Raw genomic sequence first — 27,523 nt, 5'->3', positions numbered from 1 at the left:
TTCCCTTATAGGCTCCAGTATGCTAAGATTTTTCTCGGGTTCACTCTTTCTAATCAGATGCAGTGACAAACAACCTGCTCAGTGACTTAGAGCAGAATTAAATTCTTGCACACTCTAAGTATCTATCATGTCTTTTTCACCTGAGACCAAGGAAGGTAGAGTAACCTTTACCTGGGACATTGCTATATTCTTAGCAGAGTGGAAAAAAAGCGTATCACAAGCTGGATCTTTAACCTTTACTCAGACATGCTTCACTTTCACCCCCATTTTATTGGCCAAAGCAAGGCACATGGACAGTTCTGAATTCAGTGAAACAGGAAAATATAATCTCACAACAAACAGCGTAAGTATGGAGGAAGGTGCTAAAATGTCTAGCCTGTGATTAATTACTCTGTTTACCAAGTGGAGGTTCCCAGTCATACCTCCTTGGCAACATCATAACTAGACCTCTGGGTAAATACATGGATAATGTCTGCTAGGAATGGAGTCTTTATCTAGGAATAAAGTTCATAATAGGATGTCCTTGGCTGAGGATGGCTTATAGAAAATAAAACCAGAATCTATAGATTTATGAGGAAAATATAATAACCAGCTAGTGGTAAGTTGGAGATGTTTCATAAACAAAATACTCCCTGATGTCTGGAGTAGTAACTTACGTACCTCATTTAGAGACTTGTGTATTCTTGATCAAGAACGCATGTTTAATATGGGAAGGAGGCACCTAGGGAGCTGCTTAGCATGTCCTTGACCTCTCTCTGCTTTACCTGAGCTTCTTTGTGTGTGTATCTTTGAAATTACTAGTAGAACTTGATATCGGGTGTGATGTCTGACTTATCTGAGTCTGACTTGACAATTTAATCCTTTGTGTTATTCATCAAATAATATGGCCAAGGCTGATGTCAGCATGAAGAGGAAGAAAATATTTTGAGCAATAATATAATCTACCACACTTATTATGTTTATGGGTATATTTAGACTTATTCCTGGTCTCTTATTCTGTGATTTTTTAAATGGCTTTTCTTTGTGCCTTTTTTCTTTTCTTTGGATTTCTATTTGATCAGTTATGCTCTTTGTTTTTTCCTGTTATATGTGTATTGGCTACAATTTTAATTTTATTTTTACTTTTTAGTAACTCTAGTTACATTTTTAATATGTTTCCTTGACATTACAAAGTCTAAGTGTAATCAATATATTTGAACTCTGATAGCACCAGTCTAGCTTTTCATGTCAATATTTTTGGAAGTTTAGGTTTCTCATTTTTTAACAACTCGTTCCCTCAAATGAAGTCATAGTTAATCTTATTTAGTTTTACTAGTTTAATTTCTTTTTACTGAAACATAGTATTTAATTCTAGCAGCAGAAGATTCTGAGTAGTTAATTCATTCCTTGTACCTATTTTATTTTATTTTTTGAGACGGAGTCTTGCCCTGTCGCCCAGGCTGGAGTGCAGTGGTGCGATCTCGGCTCACTGCAACCTCCGCCTCCCGGGTTCACACCATTCTCCTACCTCAGCCTCCTGAGTAGCTGGGACTACAGGCGCCCACCACCATGCCCAGCTAATTTTTTTGTGTTTTTAGTAGAGACGGGGTTTCACTGTGTTAGCCAGGATGGTCTGCATCTCCTGACCTCGTGATCCGCCCGCCGCCTCAGCCTCCCAAAGTTCTGGGATTACAGGTGTGAGCCACCGAGCCTTGCCATTTTCTTGTATCTTTTAAAATATCATTAATTCATCCTGAAACCTTAAGTGATCATTTTAGTTATAGAATGTTTAGGCTGACTATAATTTATTATCTCTCAATCTTTTAAAAATTATTCAACTATCTTTGGTATCTATTCTTGCTAATGTGATCGTGCTTTCAGTGTGTTTCAGTGTAGCTCCTCTGTTTTATTTTTCTCTCTTTCATTTTTAGTATGATCTTCCACTATCAGTAATCAGAGCCTTCACATTAGTAAATGTCTACCATTATCTTGGCAACAATATCTCACTTCTATATTACTGATACTCTCTGTATGTGAATGTAACTAAGCATAGAATGATCTTTAATATTCTACCCTTCACCTCTTACATCTCTTCATATATTTGTGCTTCATTCTGAGTACTGAGTAACTTTCTCACCTATTTTACTATTTACTAAGTCTATTTCAATCTATACCTCATCACCTGTTTAACCTATTCGTTTAGGATATCCTTGTCCTTTTTTAATATCACATGCAGAGAATAAAGTTCATTTTATTCCTAAATTAATGGTACAATATAATCTTCATTTTATATAAGCCATACTTCAGTTCAAATTAATTATTTTAATTAATAGCAATATATTTAAAGTTTACAGAAGAATTTAACAAAAAAATATAAGTTATTCTCAAATAACCTCACTTCTCTCCCCCAACACACAGTTTCTTATATTATTAATATTTTTTCACTAGTGTACATTTGTTACAGTTAATGATTAACTATACATACCTTGTTATTAGCTAAAGTTCATAGTTTATATGAGGGTTCACTTTTATGTTACACATTCTATAGGTTTTGACAACTGTATAATGACATTTATTTATTATTACTGTCTCATGCAGAAGAGTAGCATTGCCCTAGAAATCACCTACTCATGCCTCTCGCTCTCCCCAACCAGAACCCCTGCTAGCCACTGATCTTTTCATGTCTCTGTAGTGCCTGTTCCTGAATGCCATACATATTTGCCATCATACAGTAGGTAGCATTTTTAGATTGGCTTCTCTCTTGTAGCAATTACACATAGCACATTTCTTTTTATCACTGACAATATTCCATTATGTGGTTTAACCACCGTTTATCTGTTCACCTACTGAAGGACATCTGGGCTTCTTCTGAGTTTTGGCAATTGTGAATAAAGCTGCTATAAACAATCATTTTCAGGTCTTTGTGTGGACACAAAGTTTTGAACTCACTTAAATAAATAGCAAGAGTAAGATCGTGAGATCATATGAAAAGAGTATGTTTAGTTTTATAAGAAACTGTCAAAATGTGTTTCTACGTAGTGGTATTATTGTGCATTGTCAACAGCAATAAATAAGAGCTGCTGCTTCACCTACTCGCCAGTGTTTGCTGTTGCCAGTGTTTTAGATTTTAGCTATTTTAACAGGTAGATAGTGGTCATCATTAGTTCAATTTGCAATTCCTTAATGACATATGATGTTGAATGTCTTTTCATATGCTTATTTGCCATTAGTGTATATTTTTGGTGGGATGTCTGTGCAGATCTTTTCCCCATTTTTTAATTGGATTGTTTATTTTCTTATTGTTGATTTTTAAAAATTATTTGTGTGTTTTGGATACCAGTCTTTTATCAAATATTTGTTCTGCAAAGGTTTTCTTTCTGCCTATGAGTTCTTTTTATTCTCTTAATAGTGTCTTTGTGGAACAGGAGGTTTTTAATTTAATGAGATCCAACTTTTCTTAGATTGTGCTTTTGTGTTATGTTTGAAACATCTTCAACAACTGAAAGTCATCTATGTTTTCTCCTGTGTTATCTTATAGGAATTTTATAGGTTTCCATTTGACATTAGGTCTATAATACCGTTGGAATTAATTTCTGTGAAATTTGTAAGGTTTGTGTTTAGAATCGTGTGTGTGTGTGTGTGTGTGTGTGTGCGTGTGTTTATGGATTATCAGTTTTCCCAGCATTATTCACTGATTCACTGAAAAGGCTATTGTCTTACACAGCTAAGGCTGCCATAACAAAATACCACAGATTGGGTGACTGAAACCAGAGATGTTTGTTTTCCTCATAGTTCTAGGGCTGGAATTCCAAGTTCAGGATGCCACCATGGTTGGTTTCAGGTCAGGCCTCTTTTCCTTTAAGTGACTAGCTCTTGCCATGTGTTCACATGACTTCTTCTATACACATGCTGAGAGGCAGAGAGAGAGAAAGAGAGAGCATGCAAAATCCCTGGTGTCTTTTCTTATAAGAAAATGAATCCCATCCTACCAGAGCTCTACCCTTATGACCTTATGTAACTTTAATTTCCTCCTTAAAGGTCTTATTACCGATAGAGTCACATGGGCAGTTAGGGCTTCAACATACGCATTTGGGTTGGACATAGTTCAGTCATAGCAACTATCCTTTCTCCATTGAATTGTCTTTGCTCATTTGTAAAAGATTAGTGACTAATTTGTGGGAGTCTTTTTCTCGGCTCCCTAATCTGTTCTGTTGATCCATGTGTCTATTCTTAAAGCCGTACCACACTATCTTCTATATTACTACTGAATTGTAAGACTTGAAGTAGGTAATATCAGTCTTTGAATTTGTTCTTCTTTAATATTTTGCTGGCTACTTAGAGTCTTTTGGTTTTTTACATATGCTTTAGAATCAGGTTTTCAATGTACACAAGATAACCTGCTTGGGTTTTCATTGGGATTGTGTTAAATCTATAGATCAAGTTGTGAATAACTGATATGTTGACAATATCAAATTTTCCTATTTATGTATCTATTTCCCCATTTACTTTGATCTTTGATTTCTTACATCAGAGTTTTGTAGTTTTTCTCAGATAGATCTTGTATATATTTGCTAGATTTATACCTAATTATTTTATTTTATTGAAGTTAATGTAAATGGTATTGTGCTTTTAATTCCAAATTCCAATTCATTGCTGGAATATAAGAAAGTAATTGACTTACTATTTTGTGCACGTTGATAAACTGATTCTAAAGCATATATAGAAATGAAAAAAGACTCTAAATAGCCAGCATAGTATTAAAGGAGAACAAATTCAAAGGACTGATACTACCTTCTTCAAGTCTTAACAATTCAGTAGCAATATTGAAGATAGTGTGATACTGGTGAAAGAATAGACACAGATCAATTTTATTTTTCTTATCAACTAAGAATAACAAAAATAAAAGATTTTATCTTACCTTCATTTATTCTTTCTTAGATCATTTGGACTGCTATAACAAAATATCATAGACTGAGAGGCTTATAAAGAGTAGAAATGTATTTCTCACAGTTCTGGAGGTTGGGAAGTCCAAGATCAAAGTATAGGCAGACTGACTGTCTGATGAGGTCCTGCTGTCTCACAGCCATCTTCTCACTCTAGCCTCACATGGTAGAAGGGGCAAAGGGTCTCTCCTGGGCCTCTTTGTTAGGGGCACTGATTCTACTTTTTGAGGACTCAAACCTCGCAATCTAATTACCTACCAAAGTCCCCATCTCTGAATACTATGACCTTGGAGGTAAAAATTTCAGCTTATGAATTTTGGGAAAAAATAAACATCACACTACTGAATGTTATCTAACATTTTTCTTTTCATGGTTTGATAATTTCAAAATAATTGTCATACCTGAGTCTGAGTCAGATGCTTGCTCTGTCTCTTTTTTCTTTTTGAATATGTCTTGTAATTCTGTTTTTTATGAAAGCAGGGCATGATGTGCTGGGTAGAAGGAACTGAGGTACAAGTCTGAGGTTTTATGTATATCTGGCTAGAAGTTTTTATTTCTTTCTCTGCCTCTGCCCTCTTCCTCTTTCTCCTTTTCCCTTTTCTTCTTACTTTTATTTTCTGTTTTTGTTGCTCTCCTTCTAGATTCTTTGTTGTTGTTGTTATTTTTTATTTATTTATTTATTTTGAGACACAGTTTTGCTTTTGTTTCCCAGACTGGAGTGCAGTGGAGCTATCTCAGCTCACTGCAACCTCCGCCTGCTAGGTTCAAACAATTCTCCTGCCTCAGCTTCCAAAGTAGCTGGGATTACAGGCATGTGCCACCACACCCAGTTAATTTTATATTTTTAGTAGAGACACGGTTTCACCATTTTGGTCAGGCTGGTATCGAACTCCTGACCTCAAGTGATCCACCCGCCTTGGCCTCTCAAATTGCTAGGATGACAGGTGTGAGTCACAGTGTCTGGCCTTTTTCTAGATCTTGAATTGAACAGTAAGTTCATTTGTTTCATTCTTTATTTTCTGATAAATCTATGAGAAAGTATGAAGTTTTCTCCCTGCATTTCTTTAACTCTGACTCACAAATTTAGGGTGTTAGTCATTTTACTGTGACTTACTGTAAAATATTTCTTATTTCTTTCATTATTTTAGTACAAATAGGTTAATGTATAGCTTTTAAATTTCAGGGACTTTTTACTTTCTTCAGTTTTGTTTTTATCATTTGTTGCGTTTTTATAACATTCTGCATAATACTGATTTATTAAAATTATTTTGGCTCCTTTGATTGCCTTTATTCCTCAAGACTTTTGTGAATGTGTGTGTTTATATATGTATATGTATAATACACATATATAGTTCATAACATATATATAAACACCATAAAATACATGTATGCGTAGGTATATTAGTGCTCATGGTATTTGCTTTCTATTTCTGCATTACTTATTGATTTTATTATTTCTATTTTGTTTACTCATTTTTTTCTTAATATATTAGGTTTCCAGATTAATGTAAATTTTTCATTTAAAATTATTGGTTTGTCTGTTTTTATATATCAGTATTTTTAAATAATTCAAGGCTGTAATGTTCGTTGCATACGTATTTATAATTATTATAACTTCTTAAAATTGTTCCTTTTTTAGCAAATAGACTATCTTCACTATTGTATTTTTAATTTTGCATATTTTTATTGATACTAAATTATCCTTTACACTATTATATTCTCTCCACATTAGCACAACCCATCTGCTTTCTATTAATTTAAGTGTTTCTTACAGTTTTTATGTTAAAAAAGGACTCCTCAGATTTCCTCTAGTTTTCCTTTTCCTTTTTTTTTTTCTTTGCAGGATTGGACTTAGGAAAGGGAGACAAAAGATCCTATAAAATTTTATTATCCTAACAGATGCTAGAGAAAATAATTCAGTAATGCTCTTTTTGCTTATCTAATCTATTTTACAACCTATCTTGCATTTTTCTTCAAAATTTTAATGACAATAAGCATGTGTCTGTGTACATCTACAATTTCCGGAAGCTATAATTGGGTTCTTTCTAATCTGTCTTTTCTTTCTGTTTCATACTGTGTGATCTGGCATTATTTTTATAAATGAGATTTTATTACCTAAGCATTATAAGTGTACTTATTTTAAACTGTCTTTTTAAATGTTTATACATATTATTATCATGCTAATTTTTCTTAAATGCATCTGTTGGCTCTTCTTTATGATGGTCTGATACTTTTCTGTTGTTAAATTTTAAGTTGTCAGGTCATTTTAAGAACGATTTGTTTTCTGAAAGAATACTATGTTTTGGGATTGTGAAATAATTTTTATAAATTTGCATTTGCCTCTTCTCATGCCCTATTGATTTTGCTGTTTCTAGAACAAATTTTATGTTTAGCCTTTATTTAGAGTTGTTGCTGCATTCTCACATTCACAACTGATACTTTCTTATGTTTATCATCTCATGAGTTATTCTTTTACTCTTAGAATCCTGTGAAGATGACAGTATTTTTTGCAATGCTTTTGTCCAAGTACATAATTATTTTTGTCTTGTTTTCATGTAGAGAGCAGTCCTTTGATGCTGTTGGCTTCACAAAGTGGATTTCATGATGGAAATTCCATTAATGACATTGGCTTTAAATTGTTTGTTTTTCCATAGCACCCAAAAATGAGCTTGCTTTCTTCAATGGCAGTTATACATGTAAATACTTTTAGTTTTGTGTTTTATCCAACACTGCTGTGTGTTTGCTATGGGGAAGTGGCACATGTATGTCAGGTCAGTCTAGCATATGCACCTAGTTACACAGAATAAAATGTTGTTATTGTTGTTATTTTTCTGTTTTTTGATTTTTTACAATGAGCTTAGTGCATTGCTTTTTTAGGACTAGAGCTGAGCTGAGTTTATATTAGATTTTTGTCAATTATTTAATAAAAGTAAATATTACTATTATTAAATACCTAATGCTTATTGAAGTTTTATTACATGCCAGTTACTTTAAAATATATTGAATTTTTCCTCCTTATATCAATGCAGTACAATAATTACATATATAGATTAAAAACAATGAAATATAGAGACTTTAATCAGTTCATGTCATTATAGAAACTATGGAGAATCTATAAAGTTTCACTCTGGATTTTGATGCCTTAAACAGTAAGGTAAAGCAATACTGAACTAACATATTCATACCGCCCCCCCAAAAAAAATTTGTAACATGACTCATTAAAATTCTAGAAACAGCAGAATACCAGAAGGTTCAATGGCATACAAACAATCATAGTTGCTAAAATAGGCAAATCACATTCATAATTGCTTACATAAAATTCATGTTTTAATGGGTTCTTATCCATTGCACAGATAAAGCCAATTTACTGAGACAGTATTCCTGCAACTGGAAAAGAGTTTAATAAACACAGAGCTGGTTAAACAGAAGACCTGAGTTTTATACTCAAATCACTCTCCCTGAAAATTAGGAGGCTAGGGTTTTTATAAGGACAGTTTGGCAGGCAGGGGACTAGGGAATGGGAAATGCTGATTGGTTGCATTGGGGATGAAATCATAGAGTGTCAGAGCTTGTCTTCTTGTCCCGAGTCAGTTCCTGGGTAAGGACCAAACACCAGATAACCAGGTTTAGCAGTCTGGGTGGTGCCAGCTGGTCCATCAGAATGCGGGGTCTGAAAAATACTTCAAACACCCACCTTACATTTTACGACAGGAATTTTATCTATAGGAGCAATTGGGGAGATTGTGAATGTTGTGACCTCTGGCTACATGACTCCTGAGCCATAATTTCTAATCTTGTGGCTAATTTATTAGTTTTACAAAGGCAGTCTGGTCTCCAGGGTAGAAGGGTTTTTGTTTCAGGAAAAAGCTGTTATCGTCTTTGTTTCAAAGTTAAACAATAAACTAAATTCCTCCTATAATTACATTGGTCGCTGCTGAGAAATGAACAAGGGAAGCTTGGAGTTAAAAGCAAGATGGAATCAGTTAGGTCGGATTTATTTCACTGTCATAATCTTCTATGTCAGATTTTTCTCACTGTTATAATTTTTGCAAAAGCAGTTTCTTTCATATAGGGTTAACTGTAGCTTAAAACGGTACAATATAATGTACATATTTTGGATAATCTAATTTAATGTATATATATTCAATAAAAGATAACCTAAAAACAAAACACAACAGCATAAACTTCCTCTTACTGGAAATTCTTTCTTAATCAAAGAGTGATATTTTAATAGTGAACCCTAAATGATATCCTACAGAATGAAAACCTGAGTAGACAATTAAACCTAGAATATCTGAAATCAAATAAATCATCTTTTTAAGAAAATACTTGAAATATATAATCACTATTTAATTTTAAATGTGTTACAGAGTTATCACAATGTTAATGGAGGTTTTTTGATAGTATATGACAAAAAGCTAACATCTTTCAGGAAATAGATATTTTCATATCTATTTAACATTTTGAAATACAGTCCTTGATATATTCACAATGTAGAGCTCCTCATATGATGACATGAGTTTCATTGCTCGTATTTGTACATCTGTGGGCTCCACAATGATGGTTTCTAAAAGAGGCTTTCCCTGAGCAGTTGCTCAAGGCCACCCTTTATGAAGAGAAAGCTTACTCACATAACCAAAACGAAGGAGAGAAAAAGAATGAATGTAAAGATGGATCAGCCTAGCTGGTGGTTATGACACTGTGCTTCAGGAGGAGTATCCCCATTTATTTTTTAGGTAATATTAGAAGAGTAGGGGCGCTATCCAGACCAAACATTTTCTTTCTATCCAGTTGTAGACCCCTTTAATATCCCCTATTCTCAAACTCCTTCTGGGACAGACATTAAGCCTTCCCTTACTATATAAGCGGTATTCAGTTTGAGACTTTTGCAGTTGGCTTAGATTGTTGAATCTATGCTAAGTGACTTGCACATCTTTTCTCATGTAATTGTCATGACAAGCTTATGAAGCACGTATCATTAGTGTTATATATTTGCTGAGAAAGCTGAAACATAGGGACCTTAAGGAACTTGCTCAGGTTGAAAAGTCCAGGTTAGCCCCAGTATCTGTTCCCTCTACTATACCTCCTCCTGTACATGTCTGACCACTTGAGAATCAACAGGGTTCACTTTCACCTAATGTGCAAGGACAAAAAACCAAACACCACATGTTCTCACTCATAGGTGGGAATTGAACAATGAGAACACTTGGACATAAGAAGGGGAACATCACATACCGGGGCCTGTTGTGGGGTTGGGGGAGGGGAGAGGGATAGCATTAGGAGATATACCTAATGTAAATGACGAGTTAATGGGTGCAACACACCAACATGGCACATGTATACATATGTAACAAACTTGCATGTTGTGCACATGTACCCTAGAACTTAAAGTATAATAAAAATATATATATATAAAAGCATAATGTAAACATTTAATAATTAAAATTGACATTTCTTTAAGAATGGTCATCTTTTGTACTAAAATCATGTTTATTTCAGTTATTACTTAAGTCTTTGTTCTTTCAAACTCACTGTTTTATAAAATTCACATCTAAACTCCAAAGCATTCTATACTTGTCAGAACCATTTTCTTGCCACCCCCTTCTTATTCCTGAAATATGATTTCCACCTCCAATGATTTCCTCAAATAGTGATATTTTCTTCAATCTTATTTATTTGACTTTTCTGTAGAATTGAACTTATTGACCATTCACTGCAGTTTTAACTCTATTTGATGACCCTGAAGAGTTCCTATAATTGTCAAATGGCCCTTTTGTTCACTGATAGCCCATGCATTCCCTAGCCTCCATCTTGCCTGGTTTGGCTTTACTGGCCCCACTCTCTTCCATCATCTTCTCACTTTATTCCAAAGCTTATTATTATGATTATTATTTTAGAGACAGGATCTCTGTTACTTAAGCTGAAGTGCAGTGGCACGAATGTGACTCACTGCGGCTTGAAACTCCTGGGCTCGGGTGATTCTCCCCACCTCAGCCTCCCAAGCAGCTGGGAATACAGGCACGAGCCACTGCACCCAGCAAAGCTTAATTTTAAGCGATAAATTCTTCTCTCTTTTCTATGTGCTTCAGTTACATTATCACTTCAGTGATCTTCATTGAATTACTTCTATGTTAACAATCTTATTAATTTCCTATTGCTGCCATAATAAATTACTACAAATTTAGGGGATTAAAACAACACAATTTTATTGTCTCAGAGTTCTGTAGGTCAGGAATCTAAGCATAATGTGGATCAGCTTGTTCTTTGCTCTTGACTTCACAAAATCAATGTGTCAGCATGGTTGTTTTTTTCCTGGAAGCTCTGAGATGAATCAGCTTCTAATCGCATTTAGTTTGTTGTCAGAATTCAGTTCCATGCAATTGTGGGACTGATGTTCTCATTTCCTTGCTAGCTGTTGGGTAGGGTCACTTTCATCTTTTAGAGGCCTTTCTCATTCCTTGCATTATGACCTTCTTCCTTCATACTCAAAGTCAGCAACAGTAGATTGAGTCATTCTAATGGCTCAAACCTTTCTGACCTCCCCTTGTGCCTCAGCTCTCCTCTGCCTCTCTCTTCAGTTAAATTTCTCTAACTCTTCTGACTTCTGCTATTAGTAGCTCATGTAATTATGCTAGGCCTACTGGGGTAATCCAGAATATTCTTTCTATCTCAAGATGAAACTGATTAGCAACCTTCATTCTATCTTCAAAACTCTTTACTACAATACCTAGATCACTGTTTCATTAAATAACCAGGGAACAGGAATCTTACAGGGAAGCGTAGGGGAGCACGTCTTTTGAAATTTTACTATAACAGCTATGTGTATCTTTAGCCCAATATCCAAGAGCAGTCAAATATTTTCAGTTCTCAATGGAATATTGCCACCTGAATATTCCCCCTAAAATCAATAATTCTAAGCCAAATTAATTATGTTCTGTATAAAGTTGGCTCTTTCTTGAACTGGCTTTCCCATTCTGTGAACATAACCACTCTAAGAGATAGTCTCTTGGACTCTTGGGCTAAACTTCATGTTTTTCTTTTCCTTTTTGTTTTTGAGGCAGAGTCTCACTCTGTCGCCCAGTCTGGAGTGCAGTGGCACCATTTCAGCTTACTACAACCTCTGCCTCGCAGGTTAAAGCTATTCTCCTGCCTCAGCCTTCCAAGTACCTGGGACTACAGGCACGCACCGTCACACCCGGCTAATTTTTTGTATTTTTAGTAGAGACGGGGTTTCTCCATGTAAGCCAGGATGGTCTCGATCTCCTGACCTCGTGATCTCCCTGCCTTGGCCTCCCAAAGTGCTGGGATTACAGATGTGAGCCACCATGCCTGGCCTCTTATTTTATTTTTTTTCCGTTTCTCTCACTTCAATCTCATGCATGCATCAGAACTAGCTAAATTTTTTGTGTGTGTTAGCTCTAAGCTTAGCTCCATCTTCTTAATGTATGACATCTCTTTTTTTAATGTTATTATAACATTGAATGCCTAAATAAATTTTTTGCAAATACTGTCACCAAAGCTCAATTTATTATCAAATATCTGCAAGAAGTGCCCTTAAATAGCTACTGTTTGATTCTTGGGAACATTAGCACAAGATTGATTTTATAACGATAATGCTAGCCATGTTTTTAATTTGGCTGAGCACACACATTTTTATACTTAATTCCTTTGAAAATCTGGCCCAGTGTCTTTTCAGCCACCCATAAGCTTTATTTGCCATGCATAATCAGCTTTTTCCGTTACACACTCAAAAAACAATATGTTTTTGCTTCTGACAGATAAGCAGTCCCTAAAGGTAATAGAGCCTTGATCTTCTCTTGAGTTGGCCTACACATTGTTGATTAATTAATGTAAATAATATTTATTTCTTTCCACAAAACAGGTACTAATTTAGGACTAGGGATAAGACAATAGACAACTCCGAAAAGTCCTAGTTTTTGTGGACATTGTAGTCAATTCATGAAGACAAATGGTAAAACTATTTAAAAATATCAACAAGCAGGATAAACTATAACAACACACACATGGCTTTTTAGGCTTATAGTGGCAGAGACTGGATTTTGTTCTGTGTGTAATAAGTAACTGAGGAGTTACTAAAAAGAATATGTGGATGATGAGTAAAGCACATGAGGAAGTGTCTAAGTAAAAAATTATTTCCAAAGATTGGCTATATATTCCCAATACACATGCTTCTGATTTGTTGTAGCAGTTTGAGTATTGATACATAGAGATGACAACACAGAAGAAGCCATTGCTTTTGACAAGGTGTTACTTAGTTGACGGTATTACCTCAGAGCCCGGGATCTAATCCTCTGCTCACACAAAATGATCCCAAACTGCAGCTTTGACTGAAGGCAACAACACTAACTTGTGACTTATTAAAATTATAATTCTAGCTTATTAATTTGTAATGATTAATGTTCCCCTCTAGAAAACCAAGGAATACCAAAGGACACTTCCATATAGAGGGAAAAATTTGAACGAAGATAAAAGTGTACAAACTTATATAGTGAGCAAATAACAAGTATACATGGAATTTGGAATATTCAAGGGACAGTTTGTGTGTTTTATTGTTTTATGTTTTTGTATGACTGAAGATGTCATGCTATTTATTTTCTATTTATCCAATTATAATTAAATAAGCAAAGTGAAACACTAGGATATAATGGGAGGTAATAATAAATGAAATGTAAAAGTATTAAACTGGTGAGAGAGAACAGATATAGTTACAGATAGTATTGTGAGTGAACAAACATTGAGGTGAGGACGGGTGTTTTAGTAGAAAATGAATACCGAGGGCTAGTTGAAATTGTAGTTATAAAACAAACGTCTGCCCTTTTCCTTATTACAGACATTATACATATATATGGTTGGCAAACATTTTCAGGTATCATTTCAAATGTTTAATTTCTTGTGCATTTTGTTAGCATAACAATTGTGAATCCTATCAGTCAGAAATAAAACAGGAGTTAAACCTGTATAAGTTATATTCAGGTTAATTGTGTGTGACCGCCAAGCTGAGAATAAGTTTCCTTTGAGTCAAATGTATTGTGCCACCTTGCAAGAATTATGGAAGTCCTGGTTAGAAATTACAACATTCTGAGGAACACAAGCAACATTTACTACTTGATGACCCTTGTGAACAATAAAAATAAAAGGCTCATAAAAACTATGTGTGTGAGTTATAATACCACTTAATACAACAGAAAATTCTTTTTTTCTACATGATAGCTCATTGCTTTGATTGGAGTGCATAGCTGATGCTCTTAGCAAGATTGAATTGAATAACTGCATAGGTGATTTGTGTTTTGTACTAAGGGTCCAGATCATCTGGATGGTTTAGTTGACGAAAATGTGGTATATTTCTTGTCTGTGTATATGAAGGTAATGTTTAACGACTTTTATTTTCATATGGAACCACAAAAGAGCCCATATAGCCAAGACAATCCTAAGCAAAAAGAGCAAAGCTAGAGGCATCATGCTGCCTGACTTCAAACTATACTACAAGGCTACAGTAACCAAAACAGCATGGTACTGGTATGAAAACAGATATATACACCAGTAGAAAAGACCAGAGGCCTCAGAAATAACACCACACATCTACAACCATCTGATCTCTGACAAACCTAACAAAAACAAGCAATGGGGAAAGGATTCCCTATTTAATAAATGGTGTTGGGAAAACTGGCTAGCCATATGCAGAAAACTGAAACTGGATCCCTTCCTTACACCTAATACAACAATTAATTCAAGATGGATTAAAGACTTAAACATAAGACCTAAAACCATAAAAACCCTAGAAGAAAACCTAGGCAATACCATTCAGGACATAGGCATTGGCAAAGATTTCATGACTAAAACACCAAAAGCAATGGCAACAAAAGCCAAAATTGACAAATGGGATCTAATTAAACTAAAGAGCTTCTGCACAGCAAAAGAAACTATCATCAGAGTGAACAGGCAACCTACAGAATGGGAGAAAAATTTTGCAATCTAGCCATCTGACAAAGGGCTAATATCCAGAATCTACAAAAAAACTTAAACAAATTTACAAGAGAAAACAAACCCCATCAAAAAGTGGGCAAAGGATATGAACAGACACTTTTCAAAAGAAGACATTTATGCAGCAAACATATTAAAAAATCTCATCCTCACTGGTCATTAGAGAAAAGCAAATCAAAAACACAATGAGATACCATCTCACACCAGTTAGAATAGCAATCATTAAAAAGGCAGGAAACAACAGATGCTGGAGAGGATGTGGAGAAGTAGGAATGCTTTTACACTGTTGATGGAAGTGCAAATTAGTTCAACCATTGTGGAAGACAGTGTGGCGATTCCTCAAGGATCTAGAACTAGTAATACCATTTGACCCAGACATCCCATTGCTGGATATATACCCAAAGGATTATAAATTATTCTGCTATAAAGACACATGCACACATATGTTTATTGCAGCATTACTTGCAATAGCAAAGACTTGGAACCAACCCAAATGCCCATCAATGATAGACTGGATAAAGAAAATGTGGCTCATATACACTATAGAATACTATGCAGCCATAATAAATAATGAATTCATATCCTTTGCAGGGACATGGATGAAACTGGAAACCATCATTCTCAGCAAACTAACATGGGAACAGAAAACCAAACACTGCATGTTCTCACTCATAATTGGGGGATGAGTAATGAGAATATATGGGCACAGGGAGGGGAACATCACACAATGGGGCCTGTCACAGGGTGGAGGGCAAGGGGAGGGATAGCATTAGGAGAAATCTCTAATGTTGATGACGGGTTGATGGGTGCAGCAAACCACCATGGCACATGTATACCTATGTAACCTGCATGTTCTGCACATGTATCTCAGAACTTAAAGTATAATAATAATAAAAACTTTTGTTACATATGTATACATGTGCCATGTTGGTGTGCTGCACCCATTAACTCGTCATTTAACATTAGGTATATCTCCTAATGCTATCCCTCCCCCCTCCCCCCTCCCGCCACCCCACAACAGGCCCAGGTGTGTGATGTTCCCCTTCCTGTGTCCATGTGTTTTCATTTTTCAATTCCCACCTATGAGTGAGAACATGCGGTGTTTGGTAACAAACCTGCACGTTGTGCACATGTACCCTAAAACTTAAAGTATAATAAAAATAAAAAAAAAAACCTTTACTAACTGAATTAATCAATTCAAGGAAAATACTGAATACTAAATTGATAGATGATAGATGATGGTTAGAGAGTTAGATGGATAGATAGATAGCAATATGGATATAAGTGCAGACATTAATTTGCAGTACCATTTCTTGAGAATAATAAACCTCTTGTTAAAAACAAATATGCCGTAAACACCTCTGAGAGCATATATTTTTAAAAATTAATTATCAAATTATCAGTTTTCGAGAAGTGTGTTAGTCATTCATAGGGTGACCATATAATTTATTGTGACTGCAAGAGGGCACTATGAATAATCATTTCCAGGAGCACAGGTGTGTGGCAATCTTAAACCATGGTTCCCAAATACTTTAACATATCTACAGATAGGTAAGGTCCGTGTCCCATTCCCTTTAATTCGGGTATGCTTGTGACTGTTTCACACACTAGAGTATAGTAAAAGTGATGTGTGACTTTTGCGGCTGGATCAAAACAGGTGATGTGCCTTCTTCATTGATTCCTGTAATATTCACAATTGGAGCCCTGAACTGCTATGTCAGAAGTCTTACTACTCTTAGGACACCAGGCTGTGAAGAAGCCAAGCCATATAAAAGTACTACACGCAGATCTTCTGAACAGCAGTCTTGGTGTTCCTGTTATCCCAGCCCAGGTGCCAGACATGTAAGTGAATGAACTTCAGATCTTTCTAGCCTCAGCCATCAAGTTACTCACAATGTTAGACTCTTTCTGGCTGAAACCCCTGCTACCAGGGAGCATAGATAAAACACTCCCTTTATGCCCTGTCTGAGTTCCTGACCTACAGAATCTATGGATACAATATAATGGGTTGTTTCAAGCCACTACATTGTGGAGTCATTTGGTACACAATAAAACTAAGAAAACTAGGTACGATAAAAATTATTTCCTTTTTTTTCATGAATCACTGTGAATATGTTATTGCAATTTGGGATGTATTTTCTTACTAATTTGTGTTTATAAAGACAATCACCAAATAAACAATAATGTAAAATGCATGTATTAGAGAGTTTATTAGAATATTTTAAATATTTTTAAAATATCAAAATATTTATTAAAATATTTCTTTATAACTGATTTTGCCTCTTGAGCCTTGAATATTTCACATAATTATCTCATATTTTTCTTTATTTTCAGAAGGAGCTAAAGTATAGTCCAAGGCACATGATAGAAGTTCAGTGCATATTTGAGGATCTTTTTATCTTTAACAGCTTTTTTTTATTCTCGTGGTAGATGCACTGAAATAGAGTCAGAAATGAAAAGGTGAGGCTTACAGAAAAATGGTGTCTACATTTGGAAATGATTTGGAAACCCTTTTAGTGAAATAGATAATTAATTTTTCCAGGTATTAAGTAAAATAATAGCTACATCTCTCCATACCACAAAAGTGTCACTGAACTATAATTGCACTGATTGCCTACCTTCATTGGCAAATCAGGAGCAAAGCCCTATACTATCTGAAAGGATGTCAACTATGGAGATATTAACCTAACAAAGGAAAAACATTTCTGAGTGCTTTATATTTGGACAAAAATAAATTATACTTTAAGGTTTAGTTGAATTCATATTCAAGGTTATAATGCAATAAAGAGAAAGATGATTCAGTCTCTTTAAATACTGTATTTTTTTCTTTTGACAGTATTTTTTATATCATGCTCATTTATTAGAGTATATTAGCAGTACTCAAAATATTATAGACAGGCTTATTTAAAGGCGATAGTGTCCTTAATTGAGGAACTTTTGTTCAGACTCCTAGTTAATATTTGAATCACCTTGAAACTATTTTAGGTGGCTTTTTTTTTCTTTTTCATGAATAACTGTGACTATGTTATAGAAGTGGGTGAATAGGTTAAGCTGTGGAAGATGTTGTTTTTATTGTATTTATGGATAAGTTCAAATTATATAGTCAATTAATGGGTCAAGCACCATTATTTCTGACTATTCAACTTCCAAGCTAAAAGCTTGCAATTAGAGATGGTTTGCCTATGTTTAATAAGGTCAGTTAGGGTTGCAAATATGCTAAAGGTGGAGCTGGACAGAATACCTCCACATCTCTCCTTGTTTATTCCAAGATAAATTGTAGAAGCTAATCGACCAGCAATTGAACAATTACCGACATATACTCAAGAGAGTCAACTTTTGATTGTTAAAGTGACAACATGATGAATCCCAGTATGAAATGTCAGTCACACCTCATTATTTTAGTTCATTCTTTTGTCCATCTTTTGGAAGGCAGTCTTTCTCTAGATGCATTTGGTAATTTGACAGCTTATATTTATGCCAAATTTAAGGACTAATCATCTTTCCTCTCCTCCCAGAAATAGTGCTTCTGCCATAAAGCATGTAGCAAATTAACTTCTTGGAATGCCAGTGCTATTCTCTTTTTTTTCCCAAATACTCAAACATATTTAGATAACTAGTGTTTGTGCCAGTGTGCCAATACACTCAAAGATGTTTGTTTCTTTTCTTAATGATTTGGATAATGAGGAGGGATAGGTAACTAAAAAATATCTTTAGTGAAAGACTTCTCTTTAATTTTTTTAATTTTTAAATGACACATTGTAATTATACATATTTACAGGTACAATCTGATGTTTCCATACATGTATGTGTATGTTACACAATAATTGAGTCAGGGTAATTAGTGTATTCATTACCTCATGCATTTATCATTTATTTGTGGTGAGAACATTCAAAAACCTATCTTCTAGTTATTTTATAATGTGTAGTACTTTACTGTTAACCTTAGTCACCTTACTGTACAATAGAACACCAGAAATTATTCCTTCCATCTGATTTTAACTTTGTACACATTGACCAACATCTCCCCATTCTCCCATTCTCCCTTCTCTCCCCAGTCTCTGGTAACTACTGTTCAAATCTTTACTTCTATGATATAAACTTTTTTTAGATTCCATATATGAGCGAGATTATGTGGTCTTTGTATTTTCTTGTTTAGCTTATTTCATGTTACCTGATGTCCTCCATGTTCACCCACGTTGTCACAAATCACAAAGTTTTATCTTTATGGCTAAATAGTATTCCATAGTGTATATATACTGCATTTTCTTTATCTACTCACCCGTCGTTGAACACTTAAGTCGATTCCATATCTTGGCTGTTGTATACAGTGCTACAATAAACATGGAAATGAAGATAACTCTTCAACATACTGATTTCATTTCCTTTGAATATATGCCTAATATGGGATTGCCAGATTATATGGTTGTTCTACTCTTAATTTTTTGAGGAACTTTGATACTGATTTCCATAATGGCTATACTGCTTCACAGTTTCATCAACAGTGTGTATGTGTTCCTTTTTCTCCATATTTCTGCCAACAGTTGTTTTCTTTCATCTTTTTTTTTCTAATAGGCATTCTAACTAGATTGAGGTAGTATATCATTGCAGTCTTGATTTGCATTTTCCTGATGAGTAGTAATGTTGAGCATTTTAATATATTAGTACCTGTTTGCCATTTGTATTTCTTTATTTGAGAAATGCCTTTTAAGGTTTTTTTTAAAACCAATTTTAAAATCAGGTTATGTGTTTTTTGGCTGCTAAGTTTCTTCCATATTCTAAACATTAATTCCATGTCAGATACATAGTTTGTAAATAATTTCTCCCATTTTGTATGCTGTCTCATCACTCCATTGTTTCCCTTGCTGTGCAAAAGCTTTTAAGTTTGATGTAATTCTATTTGTCTATTTTTACTGTTGCCTGTGCTTTTGAGGTCTTAAAAGATCCTTCTCTGGCTCAACATTGTGAAGCATTTTCCCGTAGTAGTTTCATAATTTGGGGTTTTACATTTAAATTTTCATCCATTTTGAGTTGATTTTTGTATATGGTGAGAGTAGGGATTGGGTCTCATTCTTCTGCATGTGAATATTTGATTTTTCCAGCACCCCTTATTGAAGAGACTATCTTTCCCCCAGTGTGTGTTCTCTTAGCACCTTTATTGAAAATCTGTTGGATGTAGGTGTGAGAATTTATTTCTTGGCTCTCAATTCCATTCCATTAGTTTATGCATCTGTTTTCATGCCAGTACCATGCTGTTTATGTTACTATAGCTTTGTAGTGTAGTATATTTTGAAGTTAGGTAGTGTGATGATGATGCCTCCAGCTTTTTACTGGAGATTGCTTTGGCTATTTGGTTAGAGTCCTTTGTTGTTTCATGTAAATTTTAGGATAGTTTTTTTTTCTATTTACATAAAGAATTTTGTTGGTATTTTGAGAGGGATTGCAATGAATCTGTAGGTAGCTTTGGATAGTATGGCTATTTTAACAACATTAATTCTTCCAACCCATCAACACAAAACATCATTCCATTTTTTTATGTGTCCTCTTCAATTTCTTTAGGTTTATTCCTAGGTATTTTTTTTGTAGTTATTGTAAATTGAATTGTTATCTTGATTTCTTTTTCAGATAGTTCACTATGAGCATACAGAAATGATATAAAATTTTGTATGTTGATCTTTGTATCCTGCAAATTTACTGAATTCATTTATTTGTTCTAACAGTTTTTTGGTGGAGTTTTTCATCTGCAAAAGGGTAATTTGAGTTCCTCCTTCCCAGTTTAGATGCCTTTCATTTCTTCCTCTTACCTAATTGCTCTGGCTAGAACTTCCAGTACTATTTTGATTAGAAGTGGTAAAAGTAGGCATCCTTGTCTTTTTCCTGATCTTATAGAAAAAGCTTTTACTTTTTCTCATTTAGTATAATGGTAACTGTGGGTTTGTGACATATGGCCTTCATCATATTGAGGTACATAATTTCTGTATCTAATGTGTTGAGAGTTTTTATCATAAAAGATATTCAGTTTTATCAAATGCCTTTTCTCTGTCTATTGAAATTATCATGCGGCCTTCGTCTTTTTTTCTGTTAATGCAGGGTATCACATTTATTAATTTGCATTTCTTGAACCATCCTTGCATCCCTAGAATGAATCCCATTTGATCATCATGAATGATCTTTTCAATGTGCTATTGAATTCAGTTAGCTAATATCTCGTTGAGAATTTTTGCATCTTTGCTCATTGGAGGTATTAGCCTATAGTTTTGTTGTTGTATTTTTGTCTGGTTTTGGAATCAGGATAATGCTGGACACTTAAAATTAGTTTGGAAGTATTTTATTCTCTTAAATTTCCTGGAATAATTTGAAAAAATAATTGGTATTAGTTCTTCTTTAAATATTTGATAGAATTCAGCAGTAAAGCCATCAGGTTCTGGGCTTTACCTTGATGGAAGACATTTTATTATTGATTCAATTTTCTTGTTATTAGTCTGTTCAGATTTTCTATATCTTCATAATTTAATCTTGGTAGGTTGCGTGTGTTCAGGAATTCATCCACTTTTTCTGTTATCATTTTTTTGGCATACAGTTAGTTATAACAGTCTTTTATAATCCTTTGTACTTGTGTGGTATCAGTTGTAACATCTCCCTTGTTGTTTCTGATTTTACTTATTTGAGATTTGAGTCTTCACTCTCTTTTTTCTTAGTTAGTCCAGCTCAAGGTTTATCCATTTTCTTTATCTTTTCAGAAAAATCTAATTCTTCATTTTTGGGGTCTTTTGAAATTTGGAGATCCATTTAATTTATTTCTTCCCTGAGCCTTATAGTTTCCTTCCTTGTACAAATTTTAGGTTTAGCTTGTTTCTCTTTTTCTAGTTCTTTAAGACACATCATGAGGTTGTGTTTTTAAAAATCTTTCTTCTTTTATGACATAGGCATTTATTGCTATGAACTTCCCTCCTATAACTGCTTTTGTTGTGGCTCATTGCTTTTAATACAACGAGTTTCTGTTCTAATTTGTCTCAATAAATTTTTAAAATTTACCTCTTAATTGATCCGTTGGTTATTTTTTGAGTACATTGTTTAATTTCCATGTATGTGTAAAGTATATGGCATTGTTGTTGTTGATTTCTAGTTCCATACCTTTGATACTTGATATAATCTGCATCTTCTTAAATTTTTTAAGACTTGATTTGTGGCCTAACATATGATCTATTCTGGAGAATTTTCCATGTGTAGTTGAAAAGAATGTGTATCCTACAACTGTTGAATGAAATGATTTGTAAATGTCTTTAAGGTCCATTTGGTCTACAGTACAGGTTATCTTTGATGTTTCCTTGTTGGTTTTCTGTCCAGATAATCTGTTCATTGTTGAATGTGGAGTATTGAAGTCCCCTACTATTATTGTATTGTAATCTGTCTCTCCCTTTAGATCTAATAATATTTGTCTTATATATTTTAGTGTTCCAGTGTTGGGTGTGTATATATATTTGCAATTGCAGTGTTATTTTATTTGAATGTCTTTATCCGATACCAATACTTTACAGAGCATTTTGGGAAACTTAAATTTCTCTGTTTCTCTATCTTTCTTAAATACACACACACACACACACACACACACACACACACACAGAGAGAGAGAGAGAGAGAGACCATACACACATACTCTTTTATGTTCGTTGGAACAATACCATGACAGAAATTTAAAGTGTGTTTCTCTGTCTTGAAGTCTTGATGAACTCTGTTTACATTAATTTTGTAATACTGGCAAAAAGGAAAAATACACGCGCAAAAACAAAAGCTCTGACTTAATGCCTTCTTTAGTCTTGAATAATTTGCAATTTAGCATCTTAAATGAAACTGCTAAGCACCTTTATCAAGAATGAGTCTCATTAATTGCCAAAAGCACCCCAGATTTGAACTCTTTCTTTCAGAATAAACACAAGGCTGTGGACTGTTAAAAAAAAAAGAAAAAAGAAAAAGAAAAAGAAAGAAAAATAGTATGTATGCAATCTTTTATGAAAATATCTCTCATTTGTTTACATGTGTTTTAAAAGCTAAGAACATGGGAAGAGAGTTTAATAAAAAGGCTGCTAAATTGCTTTGCTCTTCTGGTAATAACTATGTTTATTGCAATAGTAATATAAGCTGCACTTGCTTAAAAAATTAATTATTCACTTGTGGATCTTATCTGAACTTACTATGCCATGCTTGAATTCCTGGACTTCTGTGAGTCATTGGAATGTATAGTATCTCATAAAACTAAATAGCGACAAAAATGTTCCCCTTGTTCAAAATTATATATTCTTTTCACCACTTGCATAGAATTTCTCCTTGTATTTTATTAATCCAAAAATCTATAATAAAAATAGGCAAATTGTTTTACTTAAAATGTCAGCTTTTGGCATATTAAGGAAATGATCTTTAATAAGTGAAGTCCCTCACTAACGATACATTATTCCATTTATCTCCATTATTCCTCTCTAGAAAATGCTAGTAAAATATAAACAAAGAAAAAGAGCAGCACTTACGATTAAAAATTTTGCTTGGTAGAAAAGATGAGAAGAATATGTTGTGTTAATTCAAATATTAGGATTTTACTATTTGGGGGAAATAACTAAATGGTAACATTACTAGATGGATTCAAATTAAAGGATATGCATCCTTTAAAGGGAAAAAGAAATCTTATATCCATATACTTCATTCAGATGTCAACCCCAATTTCGGGAAATATAAGAAAGATAATTGCCACATAGGAATTTGGCTTCATAAACTTTGCAGTTTAAATCAGTTTAATTTTAAGAAATATGTCTCAATCATGTTGAACTTTGAAAAACAATTTTAAAGTCACAGATGACATGCTTCATTGTTTTTCTGTGCACAGGAATATGGTAGGTTTAGAGTAAGTATTTTTCTATAAATATTATCAGAGGCATATGTTTTTTAGAAAGAGTTTATGATTTGGTGCTCGATTAAATAGCATTAGAATTGTAACTATATTCTAATTTTTAATTAGCTCAAATGATGTTGTAAACAACCGGTCCAGTGCACAATTCCTTCTCTAACATGCTTGTATGTCTTCATCTAGCAGGAGGGCTCTTTTTTTTTTCTCTGTTTTCTTTTTTAAAAAAATTTTATTATTATTATACTTTAAGTTTTAGGGTACATGTGCACAACGTGCAGGTTTGTTACATATGTATACATGTGCCATGTTAGTGTGCTGCAACCATTAACTCGTCATTTAGCATTAGGTATATCTCCTAATGCTATCCCTCCCCCCTTCCCCCACCCCACAACAGTCTCTAGTGTGTGATGTTCCCCTTCCTGTGTCCGTGTGTTCTCATTGTTCATTTCCCACCTATGTGTGAGAACATGTGGTGTTTGTTTTTTTTGTCCTTGTGATAGTTTGCTGAGAATGATGGTTTCCAGTTTCATCCATGTCCCTACAAAGGACATGAACTCATCATTTTTTATGGCTGCATAGTATTCCATGGTGTATATGTGCCACATTTTCTTAATCCAGTCTATCGTCGTTGGACATTTGGGCTGGTTCCAAGTCTTTGCTATTGTGAATAGTGCCTCAATAAACATATGTGTGCATGTGTCTTTATAGCAGCATGATTTATAATCCTTTGGGTATGTACCCAGTAATGGATGGATTGGGTCAAATGGTATTTCTAGTTCTAGATCTCTGAAGAATCACCACACTGACTTCCACAATGGTTGAACTAGTTTACAGTCCCACCAACAGTGTAAAAGTGTTCCTATTTCTCCACATCCTCTCCAGCACCTGTTGTTTCCTAACTTTTTAATGATGGCCATTCTAACTGGTGTGAGATGGTATCTCATTGTGGTTTTGATTTGCATTTCTCTGATGGCCAGTGATGATGAGCATTTTTTCATGTGTTTTTTGGCTGCATAAATGTCTTCTTTTGAGAAGTGTCTGTTCATATCCTTTGCCCACTTTTGATCGGGTTGTTTGTTTTTTCTTGTAAATTTGTTTGAGTTCATTGTAGATTCTGGATATTAGCCCTTTGTCAGATGAGTAGGTTGCAAAAATTTTCTCCCATTCTGTAGGTTGCCTGTTCACTCTGATGATAGTTTCTTTTGCTGTGCAGAAGCTCTTTAGTTTAATGAGATCCCATTTGTCAATTTTGGCTTTTATTGCCAGTGCACAATTCCTTCTCTAACATGCTTGTATGTCTTCATCTGGCAGGAGGGCTCTTAATGCCTGGTGGAAAGCAAAGCCGTAAATACTACTGGCCCAGCAGTACTAGGCTCTGCTTAGAAGGGCAGGGAAGAAACTCCTTTTGAAAGGTTAAGGCCAGTCAAAGAGCCTCCGAACCACCTTTTCTCAATACATGCCTGAGTGCACTCAGAGCCGCTTTATCCACTGCATTGCTTTAACTATTCCATGACAGCGTCTGTTTATCATTTAGCCATGGATAGCCCCAATGGTAAAATGGAAATATGCCTTTAAAAAGCGGGAAAATCTTATGTATGTTAGCTTAAATGATGAGAATTGAGCCTCCTTAATCCACAATTACTCATTTTGTTTTTACTAAGGTACGTAAGACATACTTAATATATTACCAAGCCACACCTTCAATAAATGGCATAGACAGCATTTGAAAGCATACTAACTGTATTAGTTGCAGGGTATATAAATTGTAGTTGAAGAGTTCAAGATATTGTGAAGTTAGGGTATACTCATTATGAGTTAGTTATACATAAATGAACTTATTTGGAAAATCAATAAAATCTAATGATATCTTTGTCCTAAAATTTAGAATATAAAATATATTTTATGCTCTTTAATGTAATGAATTAGGCTAATAAAATACATGCAAACATATTTTCAAGCTAAAATTAAGTAAAATCGCTCAGAATTTCCATGGCTTGCTTTTAATTTTGTATGCATATTGTTGAGTAATGCTTAGCATAAGCCCACTCTAATAAATTTGGTGTTTGGGTCTATCTTTAAGACTGATTCACATTGCCTCATAGTGGGGTCAACCAATTATACATAAAATGACCGTTAACAGGCATACATATCATCACTGTGCTGCAACTAATTTGTCATTTCTTAACAATAAGACCTAACTTCACTTGTAGTCATTTAGAATGATTACTTTGCCTGTCATCTGGGTTACTTTGCAACAGTGGTTCTCAAATGGACGATTTCACTGCCTTCCACTTCAACAGTGGACATTTAACAATGTCTGGAGAAATTTTTGGTTATCATGAGAGTGTTGTGGGGGATGTCGCTGGCATCTAGTAGCAGGGATCTGTGATGCACAGGACAGGTTCCACCTCCCCTTTAACAAAACGTTATCTAGCCCAAAATATGCACCACCCTTAAAAACTGGTTCATGGCAAGCAGTGTGGCTCCTTGGAACGAAACCTTATTGTAACTTATTGAGTAAATTTATTAAGTTTCCATTTCATTATTTGCAAGATGGGGACAAAAAAATAATGTCATAGGATGTTTGAAAAAGTTTGAATAATAATAGTAATAATCAATGATTTATTTCTTGCTAGTTCTCAAACATTCCAGGCATAAGGGATTTTGCATTTACTCTTTCCTCTCTCGGTAATGTATTTTATCATGTCTTCCCTCCTCAGCTGCTTCTTCTTTGGAGGGTAAATATAGCTGTCTTAAAGAGGCTTCTCCTGCTATTTCTATCAGATTGAAAAATCTAAGCTACTTTTTTGCTTCTATTACTCCCTATCCTTCTTTACTGATTAGATTTTTTCCATGTAATCCATTACCACCTGACATTGTATATATATAATACGCACACACACACACACACGTACATACAATCATGTACTACATAACAGCATTTTAGTCAACAATGGACTCCTTATACTTTGATGGTCTCGTACATTATAATGGAGCTGGAAATTCCTACTGCCTAGTAATGTCATAGCCATCCTAACATTGTAGTGCTATACATTACTCATATGTTTATGGTGACAGTAGTGTAAACAAACCAGTTGTATAAAAGGATAGAACAGCTGGGAGTGGTGGCTCATGCCTGTAATCCTAGCACTCTGGGAGACTGGGGCGGTGGATCACTTGAGATCAGAAGTTCAAAACCAGCCTGGCCAAAACAGTGAAACCCCATCTCTACTAAAAATACAAAAAATTAGCCAGGCGTGATGGTGCACGCCTGTAATCCTAGCTACTTGGTAGGCTGAGGCAGGAGAATTGCTTGAACCCACGAGGTGAAGGTTGCAGTGAGCAAAGATCATGACACTTCACTCCAGCCTGGGCGACAGAGCAAGACTCTGTCTTAATAAATACATAAATAAATAAGGATAGTACACACAATTTTGTACAGTACATAATACTTTATAATGACAATAAATGACTATGTCACTAGTTTGTATATTTACTATACTATATTTTATTGTTTTTATTGTTATGTTAAAGTGTACTCCTTCTACTCATTAAAAAAATAGTTAATTGTGAAAATCCTCAGGCAGGTCCTTCAGGAGGTATTCCAGAAAAAGGCATTATTATCACAGGAGATGACAGCTCCATATATGTTATTAATCCTGAAGACTTTTCAGTGAGGCAAGATGTGGAGGTGGAAGACAGTGAT

Source organism: Hylobates moloch, unplaced genomic scaffold (assembly GCF_009828535.3).
Source record: "Hylobates moloch isolate HMO894 unplaced genomic scaffold, HMol_V3 SCAFFOLD_1, whole genome shotgun sequence".
Lineage (NCBI taxonomy): Eukaryota > Metazoa > Chordata > Mammalia > Primates > Hylobatidae > Hylobates > Hylobates moloch.
The sequence above is the reverse complement of the archived record's forward strand: the minus strand, read 5'-3'. Positions refer to the sequence as shown.